The 20,069-nt window shown below is 47.5% G+C and overlaps 1 protein-coding gene across 1 annotated transcript in view; it reads right to left on the bottom strand.

The window, feature by feature from the left end:
• LOC138582004 (sperm-associated antigen 4 protein-like) overlaps positions 1-20,069 on the bottom strand; it is a 381,361-nt gene that overhangs the window by 219,325 nt on the left and 141,967 nt on the right. The gene's annotated exons all lie outside the window — the stretch shown is intronic.

Raw genomic sequence — 20,069 nt, 5'->3', positions numbered from 1 at the left:
CATCTGCATATAAATAATGTGGATATGTTGCAAACATGTAATGGTTATCGATACATGTTACTTGTAGCATGTCCCTTTTCTAGATGGATCGAAGCAGGTCTGTGCATGCATCCTGATGCTGCATCCGCTGCAAAGTTTCTAGTCTGCAAATTATTTCCAAGATGGGGGGGGGTGCAAAGTTTTGTGGGTGTGTTGTGTGTGTGGGTGGTGGTGTGGGCTTATAGGGTTTTTAAATGTATGTTCGCATGGTAAATGTACAAACCTTTTCAAGTGACAGAAAAATCATGTAGAGTCAATGGGTCATTCCGAGGTTGTAGGTAAGTAACTGTCCTTACCGGCATGGCGCAAATAGCATGTCCATGTAGTCAATAGCCCGCTAATAGAGGGCTATTACTACTTCGCGGGCACGAGCTTTGCGCCATGCCGGTAAGGGCATTATCGGCATGCCGTTCAAGGCACGAAAAATGCCCTTAGCGGCATCATGCATAGCGCAGATTACACTACCGGCATGAACCAATGCGGCATTAGCGGCCACCGCTAATAACGGTCACCGTAAATAAGCGGAACCGGAAGTAGCGTCATCACACAGGAACGGGAAGGAGCACGGCGCCATCTTTAAAAACACAATCCATTGCCATCCTCAGCACAGGGACACTGCTGTTCGTGGAAACTCATCCTCCAACACACCACAAAGGCGCCTCCCGCCAGTGCAAGGAGCGCTTCAATGAAGACGAGTTGGACATGCTAGCTGGGACCCTCCAGGAACATGCTGACATCGTGTTCGCCCAGAGCATGAAGAGGGAGGCCATCATTTGCAAAAAAGAGATCTGGGCACTTGTGGCGCAGAAAGTGAGCGCAGTCGGGAACACCCCACGCACCATAAAAGACTGCAGGAAGCGGTGGGACGAATTGCGGCTGCGAGTATGGAACATACTCTCTGCCAACAGGAGCCAGGTAATGGCAACAGGCGGAGGAGCCAGCTCCCCCATCAAGCTGTCCCGATGGGAGGACATCTGTGCCAGCCTGATTGGCATTGAGGGCATAGAAGGTGTCCGGGACATGGAGTGTGGCGCCACAACATCGGCGGATGGAGGTGAGTGTCCTAAGAAAACACTGTAATGCTGAGTCTGATGAAAGTCAACCAATATGTCTTTCCAAAGAGGCTAGCCATGGCCCAACACACACACACTCCCAGCAAAGTTGTTGGACGCATCACAGACACGTGCAGATGCTTGCAGCAAGGCAATGCCGTACCTGACACATACCACATAAAATGTAAATGCCATAAGTCACACTGCATGCAGGCCCCAACAAATATGCATGTCACATACCATAGGTCTTGCCCAACATGGGTGACCCTGACGAATGCCTGCATCACCCACCCATGTATCAAACAACGTGATCATCCAAACTCAAATGCCTATTACCCTCGATTGTGTGGATGATGAATTGTACAAATGTATGTATGATGCCTATCAAAACATCACTCATGCTGTCCCTCTCTTCGACCCCCACAGGCTCAGACCATGACAGCAATGCAAAAGACTCAACCCCACAGCAAACCACACCCCGGAAGAGGGCCCGGGATGAGGCCAACCGGCCTTCAACTTCAAAGGGCCAACCCAAGGCCCGCCGTGCACCACCATTGAAAACACCTCAGGTTGCCAGGGCACCGGTGGTGCCAAGGGCCGTTGAGTCGGAAGCGCCAACACCTGTTGCACAGCCACAGGAAACAGCCGAAGCTCCACACTCGGCAGAGTCCAGTTTGGCTGGTGAGGTGGCAGCCACAGCACCCCGGGCTGAGGAGGAGGCACAGGAAGAGGTATCGGTGCCCGTGGAGGACGATTCCTCAGAACTGCCCCGCACGCCGAGTCCACTGCCATCCCCCCAAATCACATCTCTTGAGTCAGACCACGGCACCACCCCGGAGCAGTCTGGAAGGGAGTTAATTCAAGGGGCCATTAGTCCCATAGTGGGGAGCAGTGAGGCCGAGCATGACACCCAGGCACCGTCCACCTCCACAGGTGCACCCGCAGGGCCGCAGCATTCTGAGCAGCTGACTGCCCTTGTGCGGCAGTTTGTGGAGGACAACGCCCAGGCAAGGCAGGAGTGGCGGGAGAACATCCCCTCTCTAGGCAAGACAATCACAGACAACACTGCCTCCATGGGCAAGATATTTGCGGAGAATACTAGCCGCCTGTGCAAGGAGGTATCCGCCCTGCGGCAGGTACTCAGCCACATAGCCGATGCCATGGAGTCAGAACGTCCGGCAACCCAATTTGAGCAGGCGGCCACACCATCCTCATCAAGCTCTAACTAGACCAGCCCACTCCGCAGGTCGTTGCCCACCCTGCACCGGCCAGACATGCCGCCACCAGGTCCAGGGAGTGCTAAAAATAGTCTGGCCAGCCTGATGAAGGCATTAGAGACTTTTTGGGACATGTGTGGGGGAGTTGTGGGGGGAGGCGGAGGGGGTGAGGGTGTGTGGGGGAGTTGTGCGGAAGGGGATCGGGGTGAGGGTGTGTGGGGGAGTTGTGGGGGGAGGAGGTAGGCTGTGTGGGGGAGTTGTGGGGGGAGGGGAATGGGGGGCTAGAGGGTGGTGGAGGGTTATTGTACTTGTTTTCATTGTTAATTTCAATACACCCGTTGTGTCAAAAGCAAGACCTGAGTGGACATTCATCATTGCACATGTGTCATTTATTCATATACAGTGCATAGTGTGCATGTACCCCCACACCCAGTGCCCTCTGTCAAACTATCATGTCACCCTCTGCAGCCGTGTGTGTCAGTCATATTGGGCAATCACTGACTGACCCACAGCACGTGCCTCCTGTGCATCGGCACCGCAGTGATGTGCAGCCACTTCTTCTTCATCCCCTTCATCATCACCAGGCGGTTGCAGTTCAATGGCAGGGGGCAGGGGCACATTGCGTCGGATGCATATGCCAGCAGATGATCGTAGGCCACTTGCTCATGTCCCTGGTTGTATGCACGTCATTTTTATGGCCTCAATGTGTCCTGTGCCATGGAATAATGGTGTGGGTTGCATCTTCAAGATGATACACGGTGTGCTCTGCCGTCTTGTTGCTCATGCATTGTGTACGCATACAGCTGTGTCCGTGTCCATTTAGTGATGTGTAGCGTTCTGTAGGATTTTCTGATGGGGAGCATTGGCAGTAGGCTCTGCAATGTTATGCATTCTGCGCTGATTTTTCCCATGGTGACATGCAGCATTCCTGTGGTTGATCCAGGATATCGGCCACAACAATGTGCGATGATCTTACTGTTGTTGCATACCATCTGCACCTTGTCGGAGTGGTATTGCTTGCGATTGCAGTAAACCACCTCCATGGAATGCGGGGCCACCAACTCCACGTGGGTGCAGTCAAGGACACCTATACAATTTGGCATCCCTGCTAGTGCATGGAGGCCACCTTTTGTTTCAAGAATCTCCTGGGGAGTCCGTGGTAGGGATATGTATTCCGTTGTGTGCTTGAGGAGGGCATCCAGCACCTGCACTTGCTTCAGGATGCGAGTGAATAAGGGTGGTGATATGCCATGCATGTGCCCCACTGTGTGCTGGTATGGGGCTGTGCAAAGGAAGTGGAGCACCGACACTACCTTCAGTAGACAGGGCATGGCGGTGCATATTTCAATGAGGCTGACAATCGTGTATCATGTCCACAATGGTGTTGATGGTGTCCCGGTCCAGACGGTACAGGGTGTGGTTCTGCTCCGGGGTTGGGTTGAAAGGACTGGCTCTGATGTTTGGGATTGGGGGCTGCATGCGTGGTTACGCTGGCTGCACTTGTGGGGCATGCTGGGCCTGTCTCACCCTCCTTCTCCTGCTGCGTCTCCTCTGTGGTGCCTGCTGTTGCTGTTGGTGTTGTTGCTGGTGTTGCAATGCAAGCATGTCCTCCAGCTGAAGTATTGATGCTAATATTGGATTCATCTTGGTGTGGAAAGGGGTGTGGTGTGTGGGTGTGCTCCTTTTGTACAGGCCCAGGCCTAGACTCCATTGCCTCCACCTGTGCTGATGGTGTGCACCTGTGGCAGTTGGGAGTGGCAGTTGGGAACACTGCACATGGCATTTTACAGTTGGTCCGGGATGCCGATATTTACGGCATGCCGGTATCCACTTTTAGCGCCTTCATGATGCTGGTATTTGCATGTCTGCTTGACTTGTGATGTCCTCCAGTTTACGGCATGCCGCTATTGCCGGTATGATGGGCCGCGTGCCCGCGCCCATGCCGCTATTAGAGGCACCGTTATTTATGGTGCCGCTAATAGCGGGTTGGCTGGTCGGAATAGCACAGAGCGGTAAGCGATGCCGATAATCCTTTACCGGCATCCTTTTTCCCTTACCTCCAACCTCAGAATGACCCCCTGGCCCTCATTACGAGTTTGGAGGTAAGGTACGGCCCTTACCGGCATGGAACAAATACTGTATCCGTGTTGCCACAAGGCCGCTATTAGAGGGCGATTCGGAGTACGCGGGCACAAGCTTTGCGCCATTCCGGTAACGACCTTTCCGCCATGATGTAAAAGGGCGAAAAATCACCCTTACGGGCATTGTGTGAAGCGCATATAGCTCCACCGCCATCCAAGCCATCGGCATTAGCGGTGACCGCTATTAGCGGTGACCGCAATTAGCGGTCACCGCTAATAAGTGGAACCGGAAGTAGCATCATCGCACAGGAACGGGAAAGAGCATGGCGGCCATCTTTAAAAACACAATCCATTGCCATCCTCGGTAACCAGGAGCCATCTCACCACCACACCTCTACCACACCTCTACCACTACCTGCAGCATCTTACCATGCCCAAAGCACTCAAAAAAACTGCAGAGCGCTTGCACAAGGAGCGCTTCTCACCAGAGGAGCTGAATATGCTGGCCGAGACGCTGCAAGAACATGCAGATGTCGTATTCTCCACCAACATGTCTCGACCTGCAGTGCAACGGAAGAAGGAGCTATGGGCGCAGGTGGCGCAGAAGGTGAGTGCCGTTGGCACCACCCCCCGCACCTCCGCTGGGACGACCTTCGTTTACGCGTGTGGACCATCCTCTCGGCCAACCGTAAACAGGCGATGGCAACAGGTGGAGGTGCGGACTCCCCTATTAAGATGCAACCCTGGAAAGGGATCTGCGCAAGCACCATTGGGATGGAGGCTATTGAGGGAGTGGGGGACATGGAGCGAGGAGCCCCGTCATCGGCCAATGCAGGTAGGTGTCCCAAATGAAACACTGCAATGACCAACACGATGATGTCCCCCCTGAACTGACAGTGCAATGATGGAAAGCAGGGTCCACCAGACACATATTTGCAAGACTGCCTACAGGCAGTGCAGAGCACCATCTTGTCCACATGCATGATGCACCCCATATATGTCCCATCCCAGACGCATCCCTGCACCAGCCTCCCAAAAGCCGAGCAACCTGTATGTCAGTACCCCAATGCCAATCAACTGCCATTCCATATCAATGCAGCTACCCCAATGCATTCCTGATGCATGAAGACCCATCACTAATCCTCTCCCTCTCTTGGTCCCCCACAGGCACGCCGTCAGACAGCGATGACCAGGACACCAGGGAGGATGCTGCAACACCACACAAGAAAGCCAGGGCACGGAGGGAGAAAAACGCCCCTCTAAATCAAGGGAAAGAGGGCAACCTGGACCACAGCGGAAGGGCAAGACAACCCAAGAACCCACAGCACCAACATGCACTACAGCCCCCACCACAGCACCCACACCAGCCACCAACACACTGGAGCCAGTGGCAGAAAGCACTATATCGGCTGCCAGTAGTACTGTGGGGGAGACAGCTGCCACAGCAGCTGTGTCCGATGACGAGGCAGATGTTCTGCCACATGGCACAACCACCACTACAGGCCCCCCACATTCACCACACCTCTCCCCATCCAGCATACACGACAGCAACAGCCATGAGATGTCTCCTGGGGAGTCATGGCCCGGTAGTTTCAGCCCCATGCCAACCGTACATGATGAACCAACCATGTCGGTAGCACCTCATACATCCCCCAGTGTCGTGAACAGCCAAGAGGGGATCAGGGCTATCCAGAAGCGGCAGGAGGAGTTGACAGGGCTGTTGACACAGCACATTACGGAATGTGGTCGGGCAAGGGATGAGATGAGGGAATGTGCTTCATCCCTCAAATCTGCAATTGAGACCTCCTCAAAAGACATCTGCAGTGAATTGGCAGCAGTGCGGCAGGTCCTCTCCCAAATGGTGGCAGCAATGGAGGCCATGCATCCGGCACAGGTGGCAGAACAACCTGGGACATCCTCCAATGCCAGCTCCACTAAGTCCAGCCCCCTGCGTTGGTCTGGCCGGAACCTACGCCGGTCGGACAGGGGTCCACCTGCTGCCGGAAGAGGAGAAGGCCTGTAGGTTCAGCCAGGCATTCTGGTCCCATGTGGACTTATGGTGCATGCCAGTGCACACCATGTGTGGGGAAGTTGACGGGGGAGGCGGAGGGGGGAGAGGGTATGTGGGGAAGTTGAGGGGGAGGGGGAGAGGTTGTGTGGGGAAATTGAGGGGGGAGGGGGAGGGGGAAGAGGGTGTGTGGGGAAGTTGAGGGGGGGAGGTGGAGGGAGGAGAGGGTGTGTTGGTGGAGGGCTTGTGCACTTGTTAGTTACATATGCTAAATACACCTGTTATGAAATCTGAATTCACATGTGAGGACATTGCTTATTGTGTATGTGTGCTTTATTGGTGAACAGTCTACAGTGTCCATGTCCCTGACACACCCAGTGCCCTGAGTTCCACCTCCATGTCACACTCCCCATCCATGTGTGATAGAAACATTGGTCAATCAGAGTCTGACGCATGGCACGTCCCTCCTGTGCATCGCTGCCTCCCTGAAGTGCAGCCCCATCTCCACCCTCCTCATCCTCATCATCAGGTGGTTGCAGTTCAGCGTCAGGGGGCAGAGGCACATTCCGTCTGATGCACATATTGTGTAGCATGACACATGCCATGACGATCTTGCCCACCTTCTCATGGCTGTACAGGAGTGCCCCACCAGACCTGCTGAGGCAGCGAAACCGTGCCTTCAAGAGGCCAAAGGTCTGCTCAATCACCACACGGGTATGTGTATGTGCACGATTGTAGTCCTCCTTGTGCCTGTTCTGCGGGTTCCGGACTGGGGTAAGGAGCCACCTCTTCAAGGGGTAGCCTGCATCACCTGCATGTGGGCAACAAGATTATGTATGAGTCCTCACATCACATGGGACCTGAATCAATGACACCATAGCATGCATTAATTTCCTGTATGCACCCACAGATCCATGCATTAATAGAGACACATGATGTGACTGCTATGTGTGTATTCCTCTTATAGGCAGGTGTGCGTGCCATCATTTAGTGTGCGCAGGGGGGGCAATTCCTTGTGAGTGCTCATGCACTGTGGTAGTCCACGATGGTTGTTCCTACGATCTGGGTGATGTGCAGTGATATGTATGCTACCCTCCTGTCAACGTAGATGGCAGCGTCATGATGATCTCACTCTGCACGACAAATGGTGACATGCTGTTTTGGTGGACTTCTGTGTTGTTGTAGGGGTGTGTTCATGTATTTTGCCCTCAAGTGGCTCCTTTGTACGCAGTAATGGAGACCTGTCCTTTTCCTCATTGCTTGTTGCTGCATTGTGCTGTGGGGTCTACGGTCTGATTATGTGCAGTGTACATGTTGATGGCTATGTAATGGATGTTGCACTGCATCATTTTCATGGTAGTGCAGCTTACGTTTTGTATTTTGTTGTCAGGTGTCGGGTCAAGTCTGGCCTTCTTTGGGGTATGAGCATGGTACATCCTCTCAGGTACTCTCAGCCAGGTGAAGTATGCATCAATCCCCCCCCATCTCAGCCAGGTGAAGTATGCATCTCCCCCCCATCTCAGCCAGGTGAAGTATGCATCTCCCCCCATCTCAGCCAAGTGAAGTATGCATCTCTCCCCCCAATCACCTACCCACATCGCATTTCCACGAGCCTGACATGCAACTCACCGAGAAGCCAGGATCTCTGCCCTGCATGTCGCTCCATGTAGCGTGGTATCGTGGAGTTCCGCAAGACCATTGAATCATGGGTTGATCCGGGAAATCGGGCACAACAATGTGTGATGATCTTGTTTGAGTCACATACCATTTGCACGTTGATGGAGTGGTATAACTTACGGTTGCGGTACACTATCTCCATGGCATGTGGGATCACCAATTCGACATGGGTGCAGTCGATGGTGCCAATGCAACCAGGGATGCCAGCCAGTGAATGGAAACCAACTTTGGTGTTGGAGATCTCCTGGGCTGTCCGTGGTAGGAAAATGTGGTCGCCTGTGTGCTTCAGGAGGGCATCAAGCACTTGGTTCAGCGTACGTGAGAATAATGGTTGTGATATGCCATGCATGTGCCCCACTGTGTGCTGGTAGGTGCCTGTGGCCAGGAAGTGAACCACAGACACTACCTTCAGTAGAGGTGGGATGGCGGAGCGTATTTCAATCAGGCTGACAATGTCGTTATGTTTCGTGTCCACAATGGTGGTGATGGTGTCCCGGTCCAGACGGTACAGGGTGTGGATCTGCTCAGGGGTTAGGTTAAATGGACTGGCTTGGATACGAGGGATTGGGGATGCCTACTTGGTACCACTGGCTGCACTGGTGGGGCATGCTGGGCCTGCCTCACCCTCCTTCTCCTCCTGCGTCTCTTCTGTGCTGCCTGTTGTTGTTGTTGTTGTTGCAGCAGTTCCACTGCAATCATGTCCTCCAGCCCCAGCATTGCTAGTAGTATTGGAATCATTTTGGTGTGTGACTGGGTGTGGGAAGGGGTGAGGTGTGCTCCTTTTGTGCTGGCCCAGTCTATATTACCTCCACCTGTGCTGATTGTGTGCACCTGTGGCAGTTGGGAACACTGCACATGGCCGTTTACGGGTGGTCCGCGATGCCGGTATTTATTCCATGCCGGTAAGGTACTTTTCGGGCTTCAGTAGGCCGTTATTTGCATGTCCGCCTGACTTGTGATGGCCTCCTGTTTACACCATGGCGGTATTTCTGGCATGAAGGGTCGCTTGCCAGCGCCCATGCCGCTATTTGAGGCACCGTTAGTTACGGTGCCGCTAATAGCGGGTTGGTGGGTCTTAATGGCCCGGAGCGGTAAATGATGCCGGTAATACTTTACCGGCATCGTTTATCCCTTACCTCCAACCTAGTAATGACCCCCACTGTCTTTCCCCCAGGTAATTTGGCACAGGTATCAAGTATATTATGGACCAGTAGTCCATATGACATTGGTCTATTAAAAGGAGTAGGTGCAGTCAAAATTAAATTGAAGCCTGAAGCGATTTTGCCGTGGGTGACAGCACCCAACATCAAGTGAAGCAGATGAAGGTATTTTGTATACCATTTCTGTTTTAGTTCAACAAGGGATACTAGTCCCATCAGAATCCCCATGTAATATGGTGGTGTACCGAGTAAAAAAGGTGATGGGGGGGTCGTGGAAATTTATTCAGAACTTACACCCCCTAAACAACATTGTTGAATCCTAATTCTCATTGGTTCCAAACCCAGCCACAATATTGTGTAATATTCCATCCAAAGTTAAATATTTTACAGTGAGTGATTTAAAGAATGCCTTATTTTCCATCTCCCTTCACGAGGAGTCACAACATTTGACTTTGTTTTCCTATTGCAGAAATAAGTGGAAAAATACACGGTTACTTCTGGGGTACTGTGAGTCCCCCTCGATCTTCAAACGAGTGCTCCAGATGGACCTGGGCAATATACACCTTGACAGTATAGTGATACACTATGTAGATTACATTTTAGTGTTCAGAAAGACAGAGGAACAATCCAGAAAAGAATCAATACAGTTGATGATAGTCTTGGCAGAAGAGAAATTACAATATTGCCAGAACGAAGTCTTGTACATAGGACAGTTAATATCTCAAGAAGGAAGGAAAGTGACCTCTGAGAGAGCAGAAGCAATCATGAAAACAAACAGTCAGACCAAAAACAGTGAGGGAGATGAAACAATTTCAAGGACTTTGCAATCACTGCAGGGCATGGGTCTTTCATTATAGTACATATGCCAGACCCCTCTAAAAAGACTCAAGGTAGCTCAGAAAGATGACAGGGACATAGCCTGGATGGGTGAAATGACAGAAGCCTTAGATGAGTTAAAGATGGCAATATGCACAGCACCTGTTTTGGGGATCCCTGATTACAGTGCAGAATGTTTCTTATTTTCCCATTCAAATGGAGTAGTGATGATAGCAGTCCACACACAAAAAACTACCTGGGGATACAAAACATTAGCATATTACAGCAGGAGCCTACATCCAGTAATGAGAGGTCATTATCCCTGTGAACAAGCATTGGCGTCAGCGGCTTTTGCAATTGAAAGGTCTGCCAGTATTACAATGGGCTGTACAGTAACATTATATGTTGTGCATACCCGGTTTGCCATCCTTGAAAAACCTAAAAGCACATTGACCACACAGAGAGCATATGGGTATGAAGGGATCATATCGAATCCAGTGATCAAAATTGTCAGGTGCAGAATAGTGAACCCAGCAAGATTCATAGCAGAGCCAGTAGAAGAAGGAGACTGCGTACATGATTGCAGCAAATATACTGAATATCAAGATGAGATACCACATGTTAAAGAAAATACCCTGGGGGGAGAAGTCTTCGTCATTGATGCGACATCGTCGATTGACCAGAGCAGAGGTGCAAGGCACATGGCAGACCATAGTGGTAAAAGCAAAACTGAATGGCAGCTTTGAGACAGTGGCGAGTGCAAGATTGCCTTTGCATTTCTCATCACAAGCAGCAGAATTGGTAGCGCTCATTTTGGCACTTGAAATGCATGAGTATGTGGAAGTAACAGTATATTCTGACTCCGTCTACGTGATGTCAACAGTACACGAAGCACTGTCATGTTGGAAGAGGCGTGGCTTCTTATGCACAGATGGCAGACCAGTGCAACATGTGCCATTATTGGACAGGCTCATAAATGCACTACAGCTACCATCAGCCATCACCATGGTGAAATGCACTGCGCATACTAAAGGCACAGATTTAATTTCTTGCTGCAATGAGGCCACCGACTTAGAAGCCAAAAAAGCAGCATATTTTCCTGAAATATCAGAATTTGACACAGTACCCAATAAATACACACATGCACGAAATACAGTCATGAAAGAAGGCTTAAATGCATTGCTCATAGCCCAAATCATTGAGTTACAGTGATAAGCCCAACCAGAGGAACAAGAGTTGTGCAAGAGAAGGGTGTGCTCATTGACTCCACAGATGCAATGTGGTGGCAGGATAGCACCGGAAAACCAGATATGCCCCTTGGATTATGTAATGTAGCATTAGATCAACTACATTACCCAGCACATAAAACATGAGAGAGTCTTGCAGCTTTAATCTCGGAAGAATGGTTTGTACCTAATCTAGTGGAGCATGTTGCTTCCTTCATTGTAAATGGTTTGGCCTGTCAACAATACACTGCAGGGCACACACTGCAAATGGTGAGAGAAGCAATACCCCATGCTACTGGACCCTTCCAGCATTTGCACATTGACTATGTGGATATGCTCCAAGTTTCTAAACGCTACAGATTTATGCTAGTAGCCATGTGTCCTTTCTCTCAATGGATCAAGGCCACATGTACTGCGAAGTTCCTCGTACATGAGGTCTTCCCAAGGTGGAGAGTAGGCAAAGTACTCTGGTCTAATAATGGACCGCATTTTGTAAATAAAGTCTTTGAGCACAACACAATCCTATTGGGTACTAAGCACAAATTCTCTTCCGCTGATCGCCCGTAGGCAAACAGAGTTCAGAGTTTGTGAGCACCTCAATGGCCTCCTCAAAGAAAGCATTGCCAAACTAAAGGTGACTCTGAAAAAAGGATGGCTCCATTGTTTACCCTTAGCCCTATTCGCATTATGCAATCAACCTGGCTCAGACTATCAGCTGACTCCTCACAAGCTGGTGTCTGGACGCTGCAGGCATATAGCTCCCACACAACTGCAAAATGATGCTTATAGCATGTCTAATGTACTTGGAAATTAAGTGCATGATTACTTGACTGCTATGATCGCGAGTGTTGCTTTTATGTCTCAACAGCTTCATGCACGGCAGGGGAAGTCAAGGAAGACTGATGAAGACAATTAACAAATGTATTCCATAACAGTGCTTGAACCCCTATTTTTATACCCCGGTGATCGAATACTCATTACGAACTTTACACAGAGCTGGCATAAGCCACATTGTGAAGGTCCGCAAATTGTAGAGGAGGTGATGCCCACTGGGGTGAAGGTGCAAAGAAGCACCTTGGCAACATCAAACTCTACAAAGGAGGGAATCCCCTGCCGCAACTCCCTGAATCTGACGGTGAAGAAGGGCGACAAAGGTGCACATAAGGTCAGCTACTAGAAGCAAACAGCAGTCACCAAAATAGCTTATCAAAATGCATCCATAGCCTCAATAGAGAAAACATTCGTAGGATGAATGCTCAAATAAAAAGAGTGAAACGCAGTCTTAAGGAAGACTCCATAGATGTGAATAGCTATATGCCCTGTGCTGATCATATCTGGTGGTATAACCACATGAGCCAAGTGGGGAGAGGAGCATCTGAGGAGAGCTGTTTTTGGTATTCTCTCATTCAGTACTCAATGAGCGTTTCCAGAACATTTGTAGCCACAGAAATACCTGTGAATTTAGCACACTGCCTGACGTATCTCGCAACATGAATGACAAGTTTTAAGTCAGGAAGGCCTCAATGTTTTGGATAATGAAGGAAGATGCCCCACGGGTGGATAATTGCATAAAAGCAGTATCCACCACAAGCGATGTTAACAAAGAACACAAAATAATACGATATATATTTTATCAGGCCCGAAAAGAGGGGAAGTAATAACGGAAGAGCACCCATTTCTAAACTGTAATGACAAAAGGGGAAAAGAAATCCCAGGGTGTTGGGAAAGAGGCCATAAGAGGACACATATTTACCCAGGAAGGATGGATCGACTGGGTGATCAGTTGTAAGGCAGAAGTGCTTACAGAGCGACCACGAGTGGTTGTCCGTAAAGTAAATGATGAATGCCATCCCTTTTACATATAAGTTTGCCGATTGCCGATTGTATATCTGTATCTCGTAATCAAAATATAACTAAATGCAACTGGCGGTCGGTTGACCGTCCTCTATTGCTTCTCATATTAATGATCTGTGGGCAAAATCCCCTGTTCTAGATCTCCTTATCTCAGATATTCTCCACTACAGCTAATTTTTAGCTCCTCTAAAATGCATTAGAGTCCGTGGACGGCCCTCAGAGCCCTGGTTTAACAATTATATTAAACAGCTGTGCCTTAAGCGCAGACAAGCCAAACGGAAGTGGCGCTCTTCTTATGCCCCCTCTGACAGGGTCTCTCTCTGTGCTATCACCATACACCCCTGAAAGTCCAGAAAATGTTGGCAGCCCAAAAAAGGCCTTAAAATGCCTCTTAGGCCTGCTAAAATGTAGAATACTTTGGAGGCCCGAAAAAGGGGCACTGGTTACCTGGCCACCCTCTGATTCTCTGGCCCAGATCCACTCCCCTGCCAGTCGGTTCCTGACAACCCCTGCACTTGGTGACTGTTTTCTGTATCCCTACGGTCCCACTTCCTGCACTTGACACTGGACATCTGCACTTACCCTTTCACTTGCCACCTGCTGGCCGCACTTTTTTTATTGTTTATTTATTGTTTATTTATTTATTGTTCTTATCCCATGTACTGCACTTTCCTCTTCCACTTCCCCCCTGCACTTCTCTTCCTTCCCCCCCCTTGCACTTGCGTGATCTGAATGACACCTGGCTTAGTAGGATCGTTGTCTGTCTTCCCCTGTTTCCCCCTCCCTTGCCTCGTCGTGCCTTGAATCACTTGTGTATAGGCGCGTTATAAATGCCATATCATATCATATCATATCATATCATATCATATCATATCATGGGGCCATTAGTGGGGCTAAGCACAATTTATTTACCAATAGTATTGAGAATGCTATCAACCAACCTAAAGAACTATTTAATGTGGTCCGCTCTCTGTCCTCTAAGGTGAAATTTGTGAATATTTGCAAAGATATTGTTCAGTCTGGGCTTAGGACTAACGAGCCTGTGGTCCCCCAGCCTACCCCATATCTTCTGTTGACTTTTTTGCTTTCGGCTGATCCCCCTCCCACTTGGGAGTCTTTTCTTTCTTTCTCTTCTATGGTCATTCTATCTGCCACAGATAACAATGAAATCTGCATCGCCTACTGATGCTATCTCTCTTAACATTGTGAAAGAAATGTTGCCTTTGATTGTCTTTAATGTTGCCTCACTATCAATCTTTCCTGTTCGATCGGTGAGATCCCTGCTAAGCTTAAACGTGCCCTGGTCAGTTCCCTGCTTAAAAAGCCCTCATTAGATCCATCAAGTCCAGCTAATTTCCGCCAGATATCGCTCCTCTCTTTCCTCATGAAGCTGTTGTAGTCTCTGGTTGCTCCAGTGCTAGGCAAGTTTTGCAAAGATACAGGTCTTTTTGATGCATTTCAATTGGGGTTCCGGCCAGGGTGGGGCACCAAAACCGTACTTGTGTCTGTGATGGATGACCTGGCATGTATTTCTGATCAGGGTGGAGTGGCAGCACTGATTCTTTTAGATTTTTCGGCTGCTTTTGACACCATCAACGACTCCATCCTGCTCAGTTGGCTCTCTGTGGCCGGGACTTCTGGTGTGATCCTGTCCTGGTTTTGTTCTTTTCTCTATAACCGCTCCTAGTCTCTATCTCTCCCTCCCTTTTGCTCTGCACCATCTTCTTTGGTATGCAGTGTTCCACAAGGCTCTGCCCTTTGCCCCACACTGTTTAACATCTACATCCAGCCCCTTGTTGCGCTCATCCGCTCCCACGGTTTCCGCTGTTATTCTTATGCGGACAATGCCCAGATCATTGTTCATCTTGATCTGGCCCATCCTTCCCATGCAGCTCAGTTGAAGGACTGCCTGCGTGCCATGGGGAGCTGGATGAGCGATAATTGGCTCAAATTGAATGGGGGAAAGTCAGAGGTGATGATGGTGGGTCCTGTTTCATTGTCCTCTCTGTGGACTTCCTCTTTCTGGCCCTCGTCCTTTGGCTCTCTTCCTGCACCTGTGTCCACAGTTACAAGCGTAGGTGTCAAACTCTCTGAGTCACTTTCTATGGCAGCTCAGATTGGCAAAGTTTGCCAGTCAGTTCACTTCCAGCTGAAGATCCTGACAAAGATTATATGGTTTATCCCTCAGCACCTCCATTCACCTGTAGTCGCAGCCTTAGTATTAAGTTGTATCGACTATTTTAATTCCCTTTACTTGGCGCAACCTGCTTTTTTGTTACAACGTCTGCAGATCCACCAGAATTCTGCAGCATGGCTGCCCACTGGCACCCCTGTTGGGGATCACATCTCTCCGATTATTTTTGCTCCTCACTGGCTTCCTGTGGCCAAGCGCATGCATTTTAAATCTTTGTGCTTAGTCCACAGGGCCTTTCATGGTGTGGGGCCTGAATATATACACTTAACTTCTGCCTCTATGTGCACTGTCATCTTCTTCTAGGAACCAATTTCTTATTTCTGTCCCTAGTTTCCGATATGTTTGGATTGGTGGCCAGGTTTTTTCAGTGGCGTCCACCAAACCTTGGAACGCCCTGCTGCTTGCTCTGCAGTCCACTGTTGTTCATCTGCCGTTTCATTGTTCTTTAAAAACCCTGCTGTTTTGATAGTTTGCGCCTGCCTAGCTGCTGCTTTCTGCTTTGGAAGTCTTTTTTAGCTCCACGCTGCCTTTTGGCATAAATTGTGCTGTACTTGTGTACAAAATGGATAATATAACATAACAAAAGGACTGGGATAAATATATCAAAATGCTCACGTGGATAGTGGATGAAGCAGGCCCACTACACACACTCTCGGTGACGAACGCTTCCTTATTTATTTATTTATTTATTTATTTATGTATAAGAAATACAAGAGCAGTAAAGGTGGGGGAAAACAAATGGTGAAAAATAAAATAATAATTTACCCAGAATGGAAGTGGAAACAGCAGTACTAAAGGACAATTGTTGGGCCTGTGGTTCAAGAGCTTATATGAAACTGTCTCCGAATTGGGGAGGACTTTAGGAATGGTAGGCACACCAGCTCCTGTAGTTACCCAAAGAGACATACAAATTGCTAACTTCCCCAAGATGAATGCACACCTGAGTTTGAAGAGGTCTCTTACTTTTACTCATAAGAAAAGGGAAAACTATTTCTCAGCAAAATCAGAGGATGCATATGACGACATACCAGATGTACACAAATTGTTGAGCAAAACAGCAGTAATTTTCTCTGCTATTTTCCTCTACGAGTGCAGGTCGCTGCAAATGTGAAATGGCTGCAAATCACAAGGTGGGAGTTGTTGAAAACAATTAACACAACAGTGAGGGGCTTTATGCCATAAAGGAGGAGCTGAAGGCAATACGACTCCTGATCCTCCAGAAGAGGTATATCCTTGATCTGATAACAACCATGGAGGGTGGTGTATGTGGAAAAATGGTCCCATCTTGCTGCACATACCGATCCGCCCACAATAAGGAAAATGGGACTCTCACAGAGGCCATAACCCTGTTAACAGATCTACACACAAAAATGAATGAGGAGGTGAAGGACATTTTAAATGATGACTGGCCTTCTTATCTGTTCTCCTGGATCCCCTGCTTGCTGGCTAATACATTAAAAATACTAATAGCCATACTGGTATTAGTACTACTAGGATTCTGCACCTTGAGGATAGCAATAAACCAGTGTGAAAATACTGCAAGAATGGCAGTGGTAATGAGAATAGTGATACACGTGGATGCTCAAATACACAAATCTACACAAACTGATAATCTACATCATATCCACGTAAGAGAAAGCCCTATCATCCCTCAAGGATCACAATGTACTTATCCCCAGGACTCTCGTAATTATATTGGAAGATGGGTATATTGCAAACTGGATGGGGAGTGCTGCTATATGATCTGGAGTGTGGACGAACACATGAGATGTGCAGGTGACATGAGGTAGGTAACTAAAGTATAGATACCCAAGGTATCTTACACGGAGGAGGACAAGAATGAGGGTGTGGCCGAGGACTCGGAAAGAAGGGGGAATGTTGAGAGACAGCTGAATACGTCATTCATGGCAACTGTCCCTCCCTTGCCCCAACATGGTAAAGGATATAAATACTATTCACTGAGACAGCCATTCACCTTTACCCCAAAGATATACAGCCAATGACGGAATCAATGTGAGCTAAAGATGATGAGAAGAACCCGAATTACGATAGAAACATACATGCATACGCTAAACATGAAGCAGATATATACTGACCATGAAGAAATACGAACATTAGGTCATACGTGCATTTACACACTAAGAATATTTATTTATTAATAATATGCTTATAACATTAAAACGTTTTGCATATCAATCATGTAAAGTGTAAAATCCATCATATATAATATACATTTTTGTATTAAAACACATCATTCCATTTGATAGCTCAGTTAAAATATCTAAGATAGTCGCATAAAACTTCATCATATAAAATATCAAGTTCGCGTCATGCCCTTCAAGTAATCTTTGCCATATATCTATAGTGTTACATTTATACATATTATTATATTTCATGAGATGAGAATTACGTAAACCAGTCAGACTTTCACATTCACATAATATGTGATAAGCAGTTTCTAGTGTGTTTATCCACATAATCTACAATATCTGAGTTCTTTTGGGATATCAGTCTTTGCTACGAGTATAATTAATACATTACATATATTAAATTTGAACTTCAGATACCACCTGATGGTATTACAATCATGATAAGCATTTTGATAAGAGGGTTTCCTTTCTCTTAATGTTAGATGATCGAGAAAGAATCTACTATTTGATTTGGTGGCCAGATTGACTATTCTTTGATCGTAGTTAAGTTCTTCTATCATTATTTTCATTTTTTCTTTTTACTTGACCAATAGTAAGCAGTAACCAACTGAACATATCTTTCTCGATCCATTTAAGGTAATCCGTTCTCCATCTATATAATGTTAGGAATGCAGCAATATTCTCACCACATCTAAATTGTTCCATTAGTTTTACTGCAAATGTGTCGTTGTTGAGTCTAGTCAATTTGACATATAGCATAACAGTCATTAATTGGATGCGGCTATAGATACTATTCATATTGCATTCTAAAAGTAGGAACTCATATGACAGATTTTTGGGCATCCTCAATACAAATTTTAACATTTTTGCTTCAAATTTCTCAATTTCATTTTTAAAATAGCAACCCCATATTTCAGCACCATACACCAAACATGCTACTATTTTTGTAGAATACAGTTTCATCACAGTACTTATGAAGATATTCCCTTGCCCTCCAATACATTTGCTTACTAAGAATATTGCTTGCACCATAAAGACACAAAGAACATATCATAAGCAATGCATATGCTGAAATGCAACACAAACAACATATGTATATAGCTTGCTAACGTAGAAATGTAATAGTAATAAGCAGCTATCTTTTATAAAATGGATGGCATAACTGCATTGAACTGAATGGGCAGCCTTGAGGTAGCAGGGAAGCTCCACTTGTTAACTTCACTGAAATACAGATCTGTGCCCCTTTCCAAGGTTACAGAGACATTAAAGAGTACTTGAATGGTTCAGGAAGGAACACAAGATAACAATTCCCAAGGTGTAAGACATATTTCTCTTAGATTAAGTAAGGAACAAACAGCCTTTGAATGCGAGGTGCCAATCAATTATAAGCTTAAAATCATACAAGGGACAGATTGACTAAGTCCCCAGTGGTTGAGAATGTAATACCGCTTGCGCTCAAATTAGCTAAAAGCTCAATAAATGCAGGGTAAAATGATTAAAAACATGGTCTTCTCACACATGACCTATAACTCGAAGACACTGTCTATTCACTAGTTCCAGACACTGATAGGCACCGGCATCGACTGCCCACAAATTCCCTGATCAGAGGCGCCTGGCAAGGCCAAGTACAAAGCTAAGCACCCTGGCTCATGGCCTAGGGCTAAGGGATGGTGTCTTCTTTAATTGAATGAAAACAGTCCATGGACCTTCTTCACCGGTCTCCTATTTTGGCTCATGTGTTGTTGATCTGTCAAGTGCTCAAGGTTGGTGAGGTAGATGCCAACCAATCGAAACTCTCAATGTTATGCCACCCAGTACATGTTGCACTGGACAATCACATTGTAGAGATGATGTCTTTTTACCTTTATCAATTTAGGGATGGTCCCAGGTGGAGCCACTAGATATACAATAACCAATTAGAAGACTAACCCATATCTAATGTCTATTCCCTTAACCAATCCCTCAACCCTGTAGGTTTTTGTAACCAAGATTGTAGTATAACATCAGTAGTGGCATGTTTTTTATTTATAATTTGTTGTTCTCTATGGCAACTTCTGAGAGCTCTTGAGACTTGTGAGCTTACTGCTGTCCCTGCTTTATGTGGATTGTTAATAATGCAGCTTTGCCATTTAGTCTATTTCCGTTTTTGGGTGCAGGAATTCCCAGCCTATCTGTCCCACTTAGACTGGGGCTTTCCAGTCTACCTTTAGACCTACATAAAAGCCAAAGCTATTGGCTTAACCAATGTGCGTTTTGTTAGAATCCAACTTGTATTCACATCATGCATAACAATAAAATGCACAGCTATTTCAAGCATCTCTAGTTGTATCATGTGACATACTGAGGGTGCCCTTGCTTTAAGTGACATATTGCCTACTGGATGCAAGCAAGACCCCACCTGGCACCAGGACGAGTGACACAAAAAAGCTGCCCGCCACCCCCACGCCCTTAAAGGCTATTGTTTGGACCAGGTGGCTCTTGTCTAAACTGCCAGCCCTCCGCCCTCCATCTGACCATGCCCTTTAATAGAGCCCTCACTCAATGGGGGTTATTCCGAGATTGGAGGCAGCCATGGTGCTATTACGACCCTGGAGG

The sequence above is a fragment of the Ambystoma mexicanum genome, chromosome 3q (assembly GCF_040938575.1).
Source record: "Ambystoma mexicanum isolate Mex_15411 chromosome 3q, UKY_AmexF1_1, whole genome shotgun sequence".
In the NCBI taxonomy this organism is placed as follows: Eukaryota; Metazoa; Chordata; class Amphibia; order Caudata; family Ambystomatidae; genus Ambystoma; species Ambystoma mexicanum.
The sequence above is the reverse complement of the archived record's forward strand: the minus strand, read 5'-3'. Positions and strand labels throughout refer to the sequence as shown.